Source organism: Antedon mediterranea, chromosome 10 (genome assembly GCF_964355755.1).
Source record: "Antedon mediterranea chromosome 10, ecAntMedi1.1, whole genome shotgun sequence".
NCBI classification, from domain to species: Eukaryota; Metazoa; Echinodermata; class Crinoidea; order Comatulida; family Antedonidae; genus Antedon; species Antedon mediterranea.
In genome coordinates, this window is record NC_092679.1 from 6,965,694 (window position 1) to 6,984,685 (window position 18,992).

At 32.7% G+C, this 18,992-nt stretch overlaps 2 non-coding genes across 2 annotated transcripts; both read right to left on the reverse strand.

Moving 5' to 3' along the window:
* Positions 1 to 17,541: 17,541 nt before the first annotated feature.
* Trnat-ugu (transfer RNA threonine (anticodon UGU)) lies at positions 17,542 to 17,613 on the reverse strand. Its single transcript has one exon. It is a non-coding gene; the product is annotated as a tRNA-Thr (tRNA).
* Positions 17,614 to 17,908: 295 nt separating this feature from the next.
* Trnat-ugu (transfer RNA threonine (anticodon UGU)) lies at positions 17,909 to 17,980 on the reverse strand. Its single transcript has one exon. It is a non-coding gene; the product is annotated as a tRNA-Thr (tRNA).
* Between the last annotated feature and the right edge of the window lie 1,012 nt (positions 17,981 to 18,992).

An 18,992-nucleotide genomic window follows, 5' to 3' on the forward strand; every position in this document is an offset into this window, starting at 1 on the left:
ATTCGCCTAGTGGAAAATCAGCGTTAGTCAACTCCGTAATATTTATGTCAAGCATTCTACCAACTGAACATAATGTAGGCATCAAGTATACAGTAGTTTTCCCTTTATATTCTCCTAAAAAAAATGGTAACACCAGGGAGTTTGAACTCCCTGGTAACACTACAAATTGAACGCGCGCGTGAAAACGCTGATACGGCACGCGCACGTTCACTAGCTGATAACGAGTGTATAAAATAAAAGTATTGCTTTACCTGTCGGATGCGTAGTTTTCTCTTGTTGCGCACGCAGTTATGAGAACAACAATACCGGGTGCAATCCAACCAATGTAACGACAGTACACAAATCGTTTTTCATGATCCATAAATGAGTGTTTAATCTTTATGTATATATCTGTTGACATAATTAACATCCAAAAGAACGCTACCATCAAGCTGTAGTGAAGACATCCAGCAAGGAAAGTACACGCAACTTGATTACGAATCTATTAGAAAAAAAAGTTGTTTGTTGAGTTAAGCTTGGTTCCCACTAGAGACTCAACGCAAGGACGTTGACCAATGACAAGCGACAGTTTGAATAATCTATCACTTGTGATTGGTCGAATCACTTACATTACGCGTACGTTTTTGCGTTGCGTCTCCGTGAGAACCACGCATTATGTATAGGCCATCTATAGGAATGATAAAGTGAATGATTATTGAATATCCTCCCTACCTCACAAATATTGTGATTAATCTTAGCATATTATAGTTTACTATAATATCTCTATAGTTTCAACAAGAACCATGTATTCTTCCCGGCTTTCATGTATTTAGCCTACACTGATTACAGTCATTGGATGGCCTATTGTATATGATAATTAGTGTTGTGTGGGTTGCGTTTGCAAACCATTAGTACATGATTAATCAGCTAATTGGATACAAATGATGAAAGATGAAGAAAGTGGTAACATTTTCCACGACTGGAGAGTTTCTATAAACTTTTAAAACGACTTAAACACCAAAAAAAAGTGAACTTACATTTAGATTTAAAAAAGAAAAGAAGAAATGCACCAAAAGTAAAGCGATTACCAGATGACGTAACAATCTATACCTATCAGAATGCCTTAGTTCTCTAATAGAAAAATAATGTTTATCATTTAACAAAATAATACTAAAAATAACTAATTTAAAATAAAAAATAATCCCATTAACCGCATATCAATTGATCTGCTAATTGTTTGTTCGACAAAACAGAGGAATTGCAAAAATGAATGGAAACAAAATCGTTTACACTCAGAATTAAGATTCCATCAAAACAAAAGAATATCATTTAAAAAAAAGCAATAATAAAAATGATCATCACTGCAATGAGTTTTTCTTAAAGAAGTTGATTTATGAGGATTGAAGTAGTGAATTCAGAATTAATATTGACACGATAAACAGGCACGGAATTCGAACTAATTTTATTTGAAAATCGACCAGTATAGTAGTGGACATATTCCAACGTGTGATGCTTACGCCCATAACGTAGACTTGCCACAAGTCTCTGTAATTATTGTCTTTTTTTATGTTACAGTAGTCCACCAGTTTCGCTTTTTGTCTGAATTTTTATGTTTTCAAACTCAAGTATAAAACGCCATATGTGCCAAAATAATATTTAAAAAAAAATGTATTAAGTCAGATCCTAGACTAACGAAGCACGGCGCCAATAAACTTACCTTATGCTGATTATCGTGATTAGCGTTATGATGAGAAAAGCAAAAGAAATTCCAATTGTAGTGTTTGTCAGCATAGACATTACATTCTCTCCATTCTGTAAATTGTTCTAAATAATAAATAAAATGTTTATATACCAACAATTTAATAAGGCGCTAGTGTTTTTTAGTATTCTAACCTTGCAATAAAGGCGTAGGAAAATGTAAGTTAATTAGGTGGAAATAAGGAATAAATATGGCTTATATCGTCTAAAAATAATACATAATCTACAAAATTCATCGCAGTAACAATTTTAATTAGTTTTGAAAAGACATCGAATTTATCATTAACGAAAAATAATTAATATTTTTATTTTTTATTTTTGAATGGTTATATTGGCGTAGCAAACTAAACAAATGCAGTTCCGCAAAGCTAGCTCACATAGTTCGGTTTCATGAGAACCACAAATGACGTCAGGTGACTGCATTTACACGTCACGCCACTGGTGACGTAATCGTACTGGTACAACGTTATACATCCCTCAGTTGACCATGTCCTAAAATGAATAATAGTGCTGTACTATAACAAGAAATATGTCAACAAATAGTCGTACAATTCGATATTTTGTAATGTTCAGTAATATTTCACCTTTAAATTTGAACATGGGAAATGTAGGCCTACTAACAATTACCAAAATGTCATCACGCGAGTAAAATTTCGCTTTCTCGTTTTTCTTTTTGTGGGTAAATTGCCAACATTTAGATCTCGTTTTCAGTAATGATCTTTTGCATAAATGTTTAAGATGTAAGGGAAAATTTAATATTTATAAATGAAAATATATATTAAAAAAAAGATAATATACACAAACATAATAAAATTGTTTATTTATAAAAATGATTATGTTTTGAAATTAAATAAAGGTGATTGAACTTCACAAAAAAGAGAGAAAAAACCATTTAGATCTCGTTATTATTTACACATATTATATTCATATGATATTTTGACATTCTTGATACAGTATTTTGTAGGCTGTAATACGCTCCAATGCACCCAGAAAATTCCATTTTTATTTGGCTAATTCTTCATTTACATAACTGGTATTTATTTTCTCTCAATCTAGTAATTTCTAAACAAAGAAAAAACTAATATTTTCCTGCAGGAAAAACTAAGACATAACAAAGTTATGTAACAAAGAAAATCTGACTTACGAATTTGGTCCATGTTCATGTGTAAAATGACAAACTGGTAAATGTAGCAAACTCGGTTCGCTTTCTGAAGCTGAATTCTTCAACAATAATAATAACAACAATAATAATTATTTTTAAAAAAATATTTCGTACCGAGACTCAAACCTTTTTATTTTAACGATTGATTTTGATAAAAAATATTTGAAATCTGGAAGGAATAATAATAATTTGACACGGAAATAAAATAACCCAATAATTTCGATGATAATAACAATAATTCAATGACATATTTTATTATCATATTTTAAAATTTAGTTGGCATCCGGTCAGCGTAAGATTAAATGAATTCGATCCAACTCGGTCCTAAACCGTCTCAGCCAAAGTCAAGTCGGCCCCTAGTCAAGTCGGCCCCAAGTCAAGTCGGCCCCAAGTCAAGTCGCCCCGACTTCAACTCGGCCCATCATGGATAAATAAGTTATCAATTATTTAAGGGTCTTGCACACCTGAATAGCCTATTCACTACAAGCTATGCTTTCATTTAGGCTCCTCAACTTTATTTAAGTTATAAAGTGAAAGAAGGTGTGAAAGACCTCCAAAACTCTGCTTCGATTGATTTAATAATTCTTAACATTTTAAATAATACTTTGAAAGTATACTTTACTTAAATGTTTAAGTAAATGTTGGGTGTTGTTGTATAAAACAATTTATTACCGTAATATTATTGAACACAATCTCGCATTCACTGCTAATCGACTTGTTATTTTTGTCGTATACGGTAACTTCAATAATGTCAGACGCACCTGACAGAAATTCTCCTTCTCTGAAAATAGAATTCGTTAGGAATTTTGAGGATGTAGTAGTATAAAAGAGAAAAATTACAGTATATTGTAATTGAATTATTTGTAATTATCGACGGAGCGAGTGAGTGGCCGAGCGGTCAAGACAGTAGAACCGTAATACCATCAGGAACTCTGGGAGAACAGTCTGAAGAGGCTACCCAGTATAGGCCTAAAGAATAAATATATAAAAATAAGTAATTTAACTTACACGGTTTTATGTTCAGTTATATGTTCTACTTTTCCTATCAATCTTGCAACAAGTCTGTATGGTCCGTCTGGAAAATTAACCATATTGTGGTAACTATAGGCACTCCCCAACATATTGAATTGGATCAGTCTGGCGGTAGTAATAATGGTGTTTTGATGAACACCATATTATTTTTAATTTACGTATATACGTACTCATTTTGTACTTGTCTTTTTTAAAACTGACCTTTAGTATTGTCTTCAGTCGTAGTAGAAACTGTGATGATTTTTGTTTCAGACACAACAATAATAGAAGACAAATTCGGTGATTGAGCTTCAAAATGTGTTGAAATATAATCTGTAAAATTATACAGTACAAACAAATTTAATCAATTAACGTTTATTTCATTTCATTTCATTTCATTGTAACATTTATTTCCTTCATAATAATAATATACAAAATATAAATAATACAGTACAACAATTCATAGTTTAACCTATAATAATAACAACTTTATTTAAAAACGGATGCAACACTTGGATCACCAGATGGGTGTTTTTCACAAGGCCGTTACTTACTACAAAACTATTTACACAAGTTATCATTTACAGTACATAATGATTAAAAAAAACTATAAAAAAAAAATAAAATAAAAAGGATTTCATGAAAAACATAGAGTTTCAAGTATATCTTATCTTTGGTCATTTATTATTTTTTTAAATATATGTATATTAGGAGCTGTAATTGCATTTGAGTTTATAGCATTTAAACTATTCCATAGCTTTACGCCAGAATACGAGAAACTTTTCTTTTTGTACTCAGTGTTTGCCTTATGTAAACTTAGAATATCTTTTGATCTAGTAATATATGTTTGTTTGCGTTCATAGAATCTGTTTCTTAAGTAGGATGGTGTTAAGTTATTCATTATTTTATACATTGTGACTTCTTCGTTGTAATATTGTTTTTCTTCTAAATTAGGCCAATTTAAATCTTTGAGCGCCTGTGAGCTAGCTAGAGTCATACCTAGATGTATGTGTAATTATTTTAGCCGCTCTATTTTGGAGTACTTGGAGTTTATGTTTGAGGGTTTGGTTACAACGACCCCTTACAACATTGCAGTAGTCAAAATGGTGAGCTATGATATAGTTGTACATTAATGATTGAATATTTTGAGGGAAACTATTGCTGCATTTTTTTAGATAGTACAGACCGGATATTACTTTATTTTTCACCTGATCTATTTGTTTATGCCATTTTAAATTTTCATCGATAATGACACCTAAATGTTTACAGTTACTTACTTTTTCAAGTTTTGTACCGTCTATATTAATATTAATATCCATGTTAATCAATTTATTTAATTTTTGATGTGTTCCTAAAATCATATATTCAGTCTTTTTAGTCGCGTGGACGCGACTCTATAGTTCACTATGTCGGTCGGTCGGTCTGTCTGTCGGTCCGGTATCACTATGCGTTTTATCGCTTTTCTGTACTTTTTGAACTGTTTTGATGTACAGACAATTAGTCGCGTGGGTGGACGCGACTCTATACTTCACTATGTCGGTCGGTCTGTCGGTCCAGTGTCACTATGCGTTTCATCACCTTTCTGTACTTTTTGAACTGTTTTGATGTACAGACAATTAGTCGCGTGGGTGGACGCGACTCTATAGTTCACTATGTCGGTCGGTCTGTCGGTCCGGTATCACTCTGCGTTTTATCGCTTTTCTGTACTTTTTGAACTATTTTGATGTACAGACAATTAGTCGCGTGGGTGGACGCGACTCTATAGTTCACTATGTCGGTCGGTCTGTCGGTCTGTCTGTCGGTCCCGTATCACTATGCGTTTTATCGCTTTTCTGTACTTTTTGAACTGTTTTGACGTACAGACAATTAGTCGCGTGGGTGGACGCGACTCTATAGTTCACTATGTCGGTCGGTCTGTCGGTCTGTCTGTCGGTCCGGTATCACTATGCGTTTTATCGCTTTTCTGTACTTTTTGAACTGTTTTGATGTACAGAAAAGTTTTAAAGTACATTACTTTTTGAAAGTTCATTTTTTTCTGAGAGCACGCGACTTATGGCTGTTGGTCTTGTTAACATTTAGATTTAATTTGTTACTTGCTAACCATAGTTGTACATGTTTTAGATCAGTATTTACTTTGCTTATTATCGTGTATGTCTTTGGATGCATAATAATAACCTATGAACTAATGAATTGATATGTTTAGGCTTTGTATATAGCCTGCCTATTGGATTCAACCAAGTATGATATCTTTGTTATGGAGGTTGCCTGCAGTGTCTTCGAGGTTGGTGTCAGAGTAGCTATATGGTTAACTTGCAGTTAATGTAGTTAGTACTTATATTATGCTCGAAATATCAATTAAAAAAAACCTTGATTCATTTCTTGCTTTACTTACTGTCAGTTGAGGGAATAGTCTGTAGTAGTGATGATGTTGGTAAATCATCAAAGTAGCCTGTATGGTCACGTGAAGTCGGATCTTCTGAGCCCGTGAGAAGGTTGTCAGTGTCTGTAATAGTTGGTTCTTCCAAATTTGAGATGGAAGTTTTTTGTTGGAAAGAAATTAGGTCATTCCTGTCTTCTGTGCTTCTGATGTCAGTAAAACGTGGTGATGCGGTGTTTTGATCTTCTGGCATATCTACAATAACGTATATTTAATTAATTATGAAAGCTAATGAGTTGTAGATATAGGTTTATGTTACGGTACTGTAGCATTAGTGCCCATCAGGTGTTATGACGTCATTATATGATCAAACTCATTTTGTAGATGTGAATTCATGTAAAGAAGCGTGATAAGTAGAAGCAGCCTGCCGAAAATATATATTGTTTTGAACCAATTACCAACTTACTGTTAGTTGAGACAAGAGTCTTTTGTGTGGTTGGAATATCATCAAAGTTATCGGTGGTAGAATCACTTGTCGTTACTGTTAAATTAATAACATTTTTTTTGTTTGGTGCTTTTTTTTCCATATATTTTTTTTTGAATATCAAGTCAAGAAATTGTAAAACGTTTGTTTTTTTTCAAAACATTTATGTCAGTTCAAGTAGTATTATATTCATATAGCCTAGTTTATTTTGATTATTAGGCTATGCCTATCAACTTACAGCAATTCTCCTCATCTGAATGGTCATTACAGTTGATGACGTCATCACATTGATATGAATCAATAATACATTGTCCATTTAAACATCGAAATTCAGATTCTTCGCATGTATGAATGTCTTTAAAGATAAGTTGTATAGATTCAGTGTTTGCCAGTGTTATGATTACTTAGTTGGTAATTATAATGGTTAACGAAAGTCTCATCAATCACATACTAGGCTACTTTATTGCATATGGACATTTTGTATCTTAATTTACACAATTCTGAGAGACAGGATGTCAGACCAAAGCAATGTTCCGACAATGGCGCCAATAAGGAATATTTTATACAACATTATGCATTACGTCATTTTCGTGCACTCTATTTTTTTCGCGACGACCGTACACCCGAATGCCCATGTTTTTTTGATACAATATCCAAGGTCTGGGGACGAAAATGTCAAACCAAACCCCCAAACGCATGGGCGCAATAAATTGACGTCATAAGTAAATTAACTGACGTCATAAGTATTTAACTGACATCATAAGTAAATTAACTGACATAAATAAATTTACTGATGTCGTAAGTAAATTCACTGACGTCATAAGTAAATTGACTGACGTCATAAGTAAATTCACTGACGTCATAAGTAAATTAACTGTAGGTTGAGGACATAACACATCGAAGTCTTCCTCTATGTGGCGCAAACATAAACCATGAACTTACAACAATGTTCCTCATCTGAAGAATCTGCACATTCAGGATAAGTATCACACACACTGTATTCATCAATACATATATCTTCATTTGGACATTGAAATTGGAATGCGTTACACTTATCTACAACATCAAAGAATGTCAGAAACTGTTATTTTAAGTGTAAAACTTGTTTAAGGCTAGTGCGCATGCGTATTAATATTTTTGTTACATGACGTAACATTTCCTATTTTCTTCTTTTTCTACAATATTTAGGTATATTTATTCATAAAAAGACACAATGCACTCTATCTTGTTTTGAGTCGACACAATCAAATAATGTACATATTTGAACAATATTACAATATCGAACTATCTCAAATCTATATATAAATTTACGTTTAGTTTTCCGATCGTGGTATACACTGTTTAAGTTTAATGGATGTCCATCTTAAAAAATACCCGCACACAATAATACGAGGATGCTTCGCATTTACCTATCTCTTTCTACAATAATTGTAGGTTCTGTATCGTTACATGTAATTTACGTACGTCTATCTCAATCGACTATGACAGTGGCAGTTTTAACAATTAAGTATTAAATCGCAAATGTTTTACTGTATTTAGTGGTATATTATTTATAGGCCTATAAAACATGAACAAAATATGGAGTGGATAAAGAATACATTTAAAATTGTTCCTCTTTGTACCCATCCTCTTCCCCATCTCTCAACCCTAATGTTTAAATGAGTCCATTTGGACTCATTTTGTGACAAGTTTTTCTTTCGGAAGCAATTTCCATTTTAGTTGACTAAACATGTCTATTTTAATGTATTATAGTCCCGCGGTACGTACATTTGAAATCATCAGTTTTTTTGTGCTGAAATTTCTGTGTATTCAAGAACCATCTGTGGGCATGAGCTAGATGGTACGCGAGCGTACCATTTAGTAAGACATAATTTAACGTAACATGCAAACAAATCTCAATAAACCGGCAAAATTGAATAAAGTACTATTGTTACCGATGCTGATAGCCTAACCACACTCCTCCTATGGCTCGATCAGAACAGACCAAATGTTTTAAAATACTACTACTGTATTTCCTAATTCATAATGAACTTACAACAATTCTCCTCATCTGATGAATCCTTACAATGACTAACGCCATCGCAAACATAGAATTCTGAAATACATTGCGTTTCTATGTAACTTTCGCATCGGAATTGATATGCATTACATTCCTGGTCATCTACAGAATCAAAAAAAGAACGTTGAGTTTGAAGCATAGAGATATTAATTAAACTTAAAACGTAAGTGAAATATTTTATATAAACATTAATTATTTTACTTATCCCAATAGATATGTAGGTATTTTCCTTAAATTGTATTTACTTAGATAGAGGATTTTTATCATTTTTATGGTAGGCCTAAATGTTTCAATTAGCCTAAAATGCGAATGGTGGCTATACGGCCACTGGGGGCGTACTGTATTTTAAATCAAGGCTATATAATTACCAAGTAAATGAGACGTTTCTCTCTAAAAATTCTCAGTTAGGACTGTGAAGTTTGAACGATTGTCATTAAGTATTTAAAATCATAGAGATACAGTTAGGGCTATATTAAAGAAACAAGCCCATAACATGACACACCAATTGATTGATTCATTACTCATAATCTTGCATCACATCAGTGAATTTTGTATTAGCTCCCAAACTAAACAATAGGCCTATAATAATGCGTTTAAAGATAAAATTACTAAACCTACTGCACATGAGTTCATCCGATCCATCATCACAATCTTCATATCCATCGCATACGAAGGCCGTGGGCGAACATTCACCACTTAAACATTGGGTTTGTTGATCATTACATACATATTGCGCTGTAACAGCAAATTGTATACAATATTATAATTATTATTATTTTTGACCGTCTATAACCGAACGCGCCTGCGATATGTGATATATACAAAAGCGCATGATACATTGTATATAACTTCGTTATTCTTTCAAAACCTCGTAGGCCTATTTATACAGAACATGATAAAAAGTTATTTATCGTGCTTATAAACTCTCATTTGCGGCTTAGGGAGTGGAGTTGAAATGGTAGTGAGTTACAACTAAACCCTGGCACTAGTTATATAATAATGTAACCGAGGATGCTTACAACAATTAATCTCGTCGCTGCCATCACCGCAATCCTCGACAATATCACATATATAACCTTTGGCTATGCAGTTTCCAAAACGACACTGAAATTGTCCGGGGTTACATTCGTTACCTAATTACACAAAAGCAATGTTAAAGATGTATGTTTTAAAATGCCATTTTAATGTCACATAATAGTTATTCATTTTGTTCAAAAAATTGGATCGCAAAACAAATTATTTGCCGGGAAAACTGTAATTTAAAGCGAGTCAATTGAATGTAATCGTTTATTGTCTTTTTATCAGTAAAAAACACTTTTTTTTCGACGAAGGTGATTAACATTATTAAATCTGCAAAATTACCTATTCAAAATAACCTTCATTTCTCATGTTTTTGGGGAATATTTTGTGTTTATTACAACAGTAATACAAAATATAGAACAAATCGCAACATTTCAATCCAAAGTTATGACGTCACAGTCCGACACAATAACTTTTTCAATCATCGACCTTTTTTTTCCATAATCAAATACATATACAAATACAATAGAAAGATTCAATTCAATTCTATTTATTTTCATAAGATACATAATTGTGAAATAATATTACAGTATGTTTTTTTTTTAGATTAGAATGCACTTTGCTGGAGAAACATAAATAAGCCCAGAGGGCTTTAGGGCTAGTTACACCAGAAAAAAAATAATTCAAAAAGTACATATAATAAATGTTTCAAAAGTAGTCAATAAATAAATAAATGAAAATAAAATATGAATAAAGAAATAACAAGAATAAAGAAAAAATAATAAAAAATTTACATACACAAGCACAACAAGACACAGGACAAAAACACGTGACAGAACGAGGACAGAAGGGACCAAGACGCTGGACAAGAGTTAAAAAACTGGGTTAGAGGATAACGACTGAATTCTTAGGCGAGATCGATTGAATACTTTGATACCAACAATGATTTCTAGCTAAACTTGAAGGATTCGAAAGAGTGAAAAGAATTCCATAAAATAGGGCCAGTGGATTTAATTGAGTTTCTTGGCTGTGGAATGGTTATTGATTGGGATATATTTATTAGATTTGCGGGTGTTATAATTGTGAACTTCGTTGTTTTTTTGTAAAGAATCGGTTAAATGTGATAGGAAGTTTCTGATTACTAAATTTGTGCATGAACAAAGCAGTCTGTAATTTATTTATGTCGAAGATGTTAAAAGTTTTTACTTTGTAGAAAAGGGGTTTGGAATGAGTGAGGGGTTGGGAATGGGTACAGATGCGGATCGCCTTTTTTTGTAGTTTAAAAAGTCTGTCAAGTCTTGTTGTTTCTGTGCTAGTCCATGGACAAAGTGTTTGGTGTTTAGAATGTGTGACAGCCCAAGCAATGTTGCAATAATTAATATGTGGCAGGATAATTAGGGTATTATAAAGGGAAAGTAAAATGTTTTGTGGGAAAGTGAATTTGAGTTTGTTTATTATACCTATAGATCGAGAGATTGTGTTGGAAATTGTATTAATGTGACGCTTCCAGTTCAGTTTGTTGTCAATTGTCACTCCAAGGAATTACTATTTAAGAAGTGAATAAAGTTAGTTTTATCAATGTTTAATGAAAGTTTGTTAGTTTTCAACCAGTTTGAGACGTGGTGAATTTCGGAATTAAAAGTTGAAATTAATTGGTTACGGTCGGGATAAGAGATGAAAATATTGGAATCGTCGGCAAAAAGAACATAAGAAAAAGAACTTGAGGCTTGTTGGATATCATTGATGTAAATGAGGAAAAGGAGAGGTCCGAGTATAGATCTTTGGGGGACACCACAAGTCATAGGAAGGCAGCACGAGGAGTGAGAGTTAAAGGATGTGATTTGGGTTCAGTTTTGGAGGTAGTCCGAGAGTAGAGAGTAGGGAGTCCCACGAATACCATAGTTATAAAGTTTAGATAGTTTGATGGAATGATCAATTGTGTCGAAGGCTTTAGAAAGGTCAAGGAATAAGCCGATTGTGTGATGATGTTCAGAGAGGGCAGAGGAGATTTTGTTAAAGATATCGAGAACGGCAAGATCAGTGGAGTAGTTTGGTCTGAAGCCACATTGGTTGTCTTGAAGAATATTGTGATTGTGAAAAAAAGTTAAAAAGTCTATTATATATAAGACGTTCGATTATATTTGAAAAACACGATAGTAGAGAGATGGGACGATAGTTTGCAAAAGAGTGAGGGTTTCCTTTTTTATAAATTGGGATAATTTTAGAAGTTTTTAACTTAGGCTGTAGGGAATTTTCCGGTAGACAAGCACAGATTGAAGATGTATGTTAACTGTTCCGAAATTAGAGGTGCAATGTCTTTAACTACTTTTGGAGAAATATCATCAAGGCCCGGACTTTTACTGTTTTTGAATTTTGAGGTTATGTCAATAATTTCTTTTTTAGAAGTAGGAGCGAAAAAATTGAGTTTTTAATAGGATCTTTTAGAAAATCAGAATGGCTCCCGGAATGTTTGAGGCATACGTAGGACCTATTTCTGCAAAGTATCGGTTAAAATTAGTAGCAATATCTACGGGGTCGGTGAAGTTTACTTTGGCATTGGTTGTGGGTTCGTTTGATGTGTTCAATAGAAGAAATACAGGAAAGTGATCAGTTATGTCGTTGAAAAGAACTCCTGGAGTGATGTTGTGTTTTATTACGTTAGTGAAAATGTTGTCGATGAGGGTGGATGATTTGGTCGTAATTCTTGTAGCGTTGTCAATAAGAGAATATAGAGAGGCAGCGTACATTGTATTCAGAAAGTCATTGGTGGTTCCGTGGGTTGAGGAATTTAAAAGATCAAGATTAAAATCTCCACAAATGAACAAATGTTTATTCTCTTTAGACAAGGTATCAATTGAGGTAGATAGGTTGTTGTTGAATGTATGAATTGAGCTGTTGGGCGATCTATAAACGATTTCTATAAAAAGTGATTCGCATGATTGGTTAGATGTCAGGTTGATATCATGTCTGATCTTAAATTTTAGATCATTCGAAATGTACAAGGCAACTCCTCCGCCTTTCTTTCCTTTGCGGTCGGATTAGGCCATTGTATATCCTTGGATGTTAGTAAGTGGAGGAGGAGCATTGTTATTATTGAACCAGGTTTCACTGAATCCTATTATTGAAAATTTATGATTAAGAGTGTAAAGATAGTCAGTTATAGAATCAATATTTTTGGTTAGGCTACGGGAATGCATGTGTATTATACTGAATTTGTTATCTATATATAAATTTACGTAAGGGCAAAATTCGGTAAATCGCGCCTTACTTCTAGAATTTTTACTCGATGGTATATAAAGTTGGTTCGTACTTTCGGTACTGATTTTAACCACCTGATGTAACCCTGTTTACTAATTAAATTATGTTAGATAATTAGTTATTGACGATTAAAACGAATTTAGGTTCAACGATTTGCCCCAAATAGGTGAGTTTTCCGATCGTGGTATACACTGTCTAATGGATGTCCATCTTGAAAAATACCCGCCACAAAAATGCGAGGAGGCTTCGCATTTTCCTATCTCCTCCTACGATAATTGTTTTTAATAGCTGAAAACCGGTTGAACAGCTAGAGTACAGCATCATAATGTTGAAGACAGGCCGATTTTCTTTAAAAAATACTATTTTGATAGATTTAATATACGATTATACAAATGTATTGATTTGCGATGAATGGAACATCCCAATCTCTCAGTCTGCCAGAGTTTGGTTTAACACAAGTAGGTAAATATATGGGCCCTTTGAGAATAAACTTGCAATACTTTGACAATACTGTAAATACTAACTATTTTTGGTCCTCATTTGAATCGAGCATTTCTTACTGTGAATGTTCGTACTGTTAGATGTAATATAAAAATATATACAAATAAACTTTATTACTGAGATTGTGGATAGGCTCTACTGTTAGATATATAAACACATTATTATATACAAATAAACTTTATACTGACAGTTCCTTCTCAACGTTTGTATTAATTAATAATTACCAAAAATATAAACGTCGTAGTGGTGTCGTGTACTTTAATATTTCAATCGATTATGACAGTGACAGTTTTAACAAAGTATTAAATCGCAAATGTTTTACTGTATTTAGATGTAGGCCTATATTATTTATAGGCCTATAAAACATGAAAGAAATATTTCGTTTCTGAGTGGATAAAGAATATATTTAAAAATTGTTCTTCTTTGTACCTATCCGCTTTCTCATCCCTCAACCCTAATGTTACATACAAAACACAAATTGGGTTTCTTTAAATGAGTCCAAATAAAAAATTTGGACTCATTTTGTGATAAGTTTCTGCTTCGGAAGTAATTCCCAGGGTGCTAATTTTAGTTGACTACATAAATCATCGTGTCTATTTATTCGTTTCTGTAAACGACAATGTATTATACTGTAGTCCTGCGGTACGTACATTTGAAATCGCCAGTTTTCTTACGCTGAAATTACTGTGTATTCGAGAACCATCTGTGGGTACACCTAGATGGTACGCGAGCGAAGCGAGCGTACCATCTAGTCATTAGTAAATCTGGTATTAAATGTATCATTAAAGTAGTATTCTCAGGTATCGTTGTTGACTAAATAGTCATTATAATCGTCAGTGTTGTTAATTGTTCTATTTAGTTCGAATGGGTTAATATTTAGGTGTTTTAATTTTGAGAAATTAATTAATTGATCGTGATTAAGTTGGCTTATTTCATGTTGGAATTCTTCGTCGTCATCGATGTGGTTGAAAGGAAGTAGATTGCTTAAGCATTTATAACAGTAGTAGGGGTTGTAAGGGTTAGAAGATAAACAGTTAGGGAGAACAGTGTTGTGACATATTGCACAGCAGGTATGGGCGTCTAAAGGGATAAAGTACACTTATTACAGTACATAACAATAATATAGATAAAAAAAAGAAACAAATTGATTGGTTACAAACAAAATAAGAAAAAAGGACGATTATTAATTACAATTACAATATGTTAAGAAATGGGATATAAAATAAGCACAAGTGCTCTAAACATGTAACTCTAACAAATTACAACAAACATTAGTACAAAAAAAAAACAAAATGTGAATACTTAATTTAATAACACTTGATGTACTGACCAATAAATATAACGTTAAATAAAGTGCAAAAAACACCTCCTCCCGCCCCACATCACCATATTATTCCTTTCTTAACACTGATAATTTGTAGTGCGGCCGTTTTCTTAAATAAAAGCTTTAGAACTAACTATAAACAAAACAAAGGACTTCCCGTTTTAAGTCCTTATCCGAAAAATCTGTTATACCACCAAAACAATGGCACCTCGGCCTCCCTTTCCTCCTTTTGGAACTATTTAAAATGATATATAAACACTTACCAAATGCATGATATACACCTATGAAATAGAGGAAAGTGTATTTCCACATTCCAATACCGAATTATGACGTCACACGAGTAAAAAAGCTGATAGAAACTGATGAAAAATGATTGTCCACTTATACACTTGGTTTTGTCTACATAGTTTGTATTGATAAACAAAATAACATTCATTAGATTAACAAAAACAACCCAACTTCATTTGTGACTTTAAAATCTGAACACTTTACGCACAACTGATGATTTATAACGCAGTCTTTTCTCACCAAATAGAAGCAAACCATTAGAACCGACCAACCAGTATGAACAAAAAGTCAATTTTCATTTTTAGTAATCAGGTATAAATGACGTGCCTTAATGGTTATCAAATGAATAATCGGACAAGGGGAGTTGGTAACAACATATGATAGTTATTGTTTTTGAAAATGAAATATTATATTGCCAAAAATAGAAACTCATTGAAAACACAATGTACACTCAAAATTGAGAGTACACAACAGCAATTGCAATTTAATGATATTCATGGGAAATATTTAATATTGATTTATTCTATTTTACTGTATTTTAATTTCCCACATTGAAGGATGAACACAGTTTTTCTTTTTACATCTGCATGATATTTCACAAAAAAGGCCGAACTGTAAGCAAACAGCGTTCTAAAAATCAACCGGGAAACATGGTCTTATATTCTTTTGCCATTGCTCAGTTCAGTTCATACATTCAACATAAGATTCCTAAATAAATAGAAATAATCATAATCAATCATAAGCATTATTCCTAGAATTACTCGTTTGCGGACGTTGAAGAAATCAGGAATTGTATTTCTTTATTATACAATATAATATATTAAACAAAATAAAAGAACGAATTAATAGACGCTTACTATATAACTTTACAATAAAATTTAATGACAAAAAACAAGAAGATCGACGTTTCGGAACCATCATGGAACCATTTTCAAGATCAAGTGATTGAATTATACAAAAATAACAAACACCAAAGGGTGACAGGAAATACTAATTAATTGGTTAATTAACAACAACGAAGGCCTACAATTCTAAGAACTTAAGTTATTAAGCTCCTCCTTAATTAATTTAACAATTTAGCTTTGACTGAATCGCTTTGTTTATTAAGTGTAGGTTTCAGTTCTTTGATCCAGAGCATTTCCTTAATTAAACAATCAAATTTGGATTTGCACTTAGACAATATCCTGAAATGATTAAAAGTTTCAATAGGACTTATAATTATGTTGCTTTAAATGCTCTCCTATGGTGCCTAAATAAAAGAAGACAAAAATATCATCATTATCATTTAAAATAAACAATGTGACCCTTGATGAATTCCTTATAGATCTTTCGATAGTGTCTTGTTTTCGTTTGGTTTACTCAATAATAATTTAAATGTTTGAAATAAGTAAGTCCTTTAACCAAAAGACTAAATAATAACAAATGGCTGCTTAATTGTATATCATTTGTTTATTGAAAGATCTGGCTAATTTTTAAATACAAATTGACTTACATTTTATTGATATAAAGTTTGGGGTACACCGCTAACTTTATATGAACACTTGATATCGACATGTAAACATTTAAACAATGTAGGATAGCTTTCATTTTTATTATGAATAGTATTACTATTAGTATAGTAAATTATCAAGTGCCGTATTCAGGACATGTTTACCTTCATGATGGGCTAAATTTACTTCTTCTAACTGTACATAATAAGTTTATCTCTATAAATTGAACAGTGCGAATTAGTTCCTTTACTGTGGCTGGTTTAGATAATCCTGTCCGTCAAGTTTTAATAATATTTACAATGTGCTTGTGACGTAAAATACAACATTAATTAGATCTACAAGTTAAATCCAAAATTTAAATTACTCGTTCTCCTTTTTTATGATGGACGTTAAACGTGTGTTAATAGTATTAGAACTGGTTTTATCAAATACAGGTCCTATTTTGTTGTTCAAACTCTTCACATTTGCTTATAGTAAAGTACGTGTTAATTGTTTAAAAAATACAGAAATACAAATGTCAGTAGTTAGTCATTGATTATGACGTACACTTGCCCAAAGTCTGTAATTATTGTCTTTTAATTATATAGCCATATATCGATTTTTGTCTGAAAACTATGATCCGGGCATTAACACACACACAAACATATATATATATATATATATATATATATATATATATAAATCAATGATGTTGCGTAGCACTGTGTAAATTATATATAAATCATACTGTAAATTATAGAAACAGTGCTCATATTCGGAACATGATCTCATAATCGCGTCGAGCATAGCTCATTGGCGAAAGTTCCGTATTTTTTAGTTGTATGAAAAAATGTCTCTGGCGGGATTCGAACCTGCAACCTCTCGCTTACAGGGCGAGTATCATACCACTAGACCACAGAGCCATGTATGGTATTATCACAGATTTTTACCCACCAGATACATTCTCTCATACAACAAACGCCCTCACAATCAGTGGAGGCTTAACAAGTCAGAATAAATTCCAACTTTAATTCGCAACGGTTTTTTAAATAATATTGTGTATATGTAAATCAATGATGTTGCGTAGCACTGTGTAAATTATATATAAATCATACTGTAAATTATAGAAACAGTGCTCATATTCGGAACATGATCTCATAATCGCGTCGAGCATAGCTCATTGGCGAAAGTTCCGTATTTTTTAGTTGTATGAAAAAATGTCTCTGGCGGGATTCGAACCTGCAACCTCTCGCTTACAGGGCGAGTATCATACCACTAGACCACAGAGCCATGTATGGTATTATCACAGATTTTTACCCACCAGATACATTCTCTCATACAACAAACGCCCTCACAATCAGTGGAGGCTTAACAAGTCAGAATAAATTCCAACTTTAATTCGCAACGGTTTTTTAAATAATATTGTGTATATGTAAATCAATGATGTTGCGTAGCACTGTACATATTATATATATATAATTTACACAGTGCTACGCAACATCATTGATTTACATATACAAAATATTATTTAAAAACCGTTGCGAATTAAAGTTGGAATTTATTCTGACTTGTTAAGCCTCCACTGATTGTGAGGGCGTTTGTTGTATGAGAGAATGTATCTGGTGGGTGAAAATCTGTGATAATACCATACATGGCTCTGTGGTCTAGTGGTATGATACTCGCCCTGTAAGCGAGAGGTTGCAGGTTCGAATCCAGCCAGAGACATTTTTTCATACAACTAAAAAATATGGAACTTTCGCCAAATGAGCTATGCTCGACGCGATTATGAGATCATGTTCCGAATATGAGCACTGTTTCTATAATTTACAGTATGATTTATATATAATTTACACAGTGCTACGCAACATCATTGATTTACATATACAAAATATTATTTAAAAACCGTTGCGAATTAAAGTTGGAATTTATTCTGACTTGTTAAGCCTCCACTGATTGTGAGGGCGTTTGTTGTATGAGAGAATGTATCTGGTGGGTGAAAATCTGTGATAATACCATACATGGCTCTGTGGTCTAGTGGTATGATACTCGCCCTGTAAGCGAGAGGTTGCAGGTTCGAATCCAGCCAGAGACATTTTTTCATACAACTAAAAAATATGGAACTTTCGCCAAATGAGCTATGCTCGACGCGATTATGAGATCATGTTCCGAATATGAGCACTGTTTCTATAATTTACAGTATGATTTATATATAATTTACACAGTGCTACGCAACATCATTGATTTACATATACAAAATATTATTTAAAAACCGTTGCGAATTAAAGTTGGAATTTATTCTGAC